The sequence below is a fragment of the Gavialis gangeticus genome, unplaced genomic scaffold (assembly GCF_001723915.1).
Source record: "Gavialis gangeticus isolate Ggan-Ray unplaced genomic scaffold, GavGan_comp1, whole genome shotgun sequence".
Classification (NCBI taxonomy): Eukaryota; Metazoa; Chordata; order Crocodylia; family Gavialidae; genus Gavialis; species Gavialis gangeticus.
In genome coordinates, this window is record NW_017729006.1 from 44,098,260 (window position 1) to 44,098,533 (window position 274).

General features: G+C 65.0%; 1 protein-coding gene across 1 annotated transcript in view; it reads left to right on the forward strand.

Moving 5' to 3' along the window:
• Positions 1-274, forward strand: part of TGFBR1 (transforming growth factor beta receptor 1) — a gene marked incomplete at its 5' end in the record, with an annotated part of 85,302 nt that overhangs the window by 53,327 nt on the left and 31,701 nt on the right. The window lies entirely within an intron of this gene.

The following is a 274-nucleotide window of genomic DNA, read 5'->3' on the forward strand; positions in this document are numbered from 1 at the left end:
TCTCAGCAGGGGCTACCCCAAATTTCACTGTAGCCCTGCTCTCAGCGCTGCCACTGCACACCTAGGCGCAGCCCCAGCTCTTCCTGATGCGTGGGGATGGCTGCAGGCCCCTCTGTAGCCACCCACCCCAAGCCCATTCCCTGCTGAGAAGAGCCCAGTGCAGCACCAGCTCCAGCGCACAGCTGCAGCCCACCCACCCTGCCTGGCGCAGATCCGGGAGCACATGTCCCTCCTGCCCTCCCGGGGTGCATGCAGTGGCAGGAGCTTCTTTTCC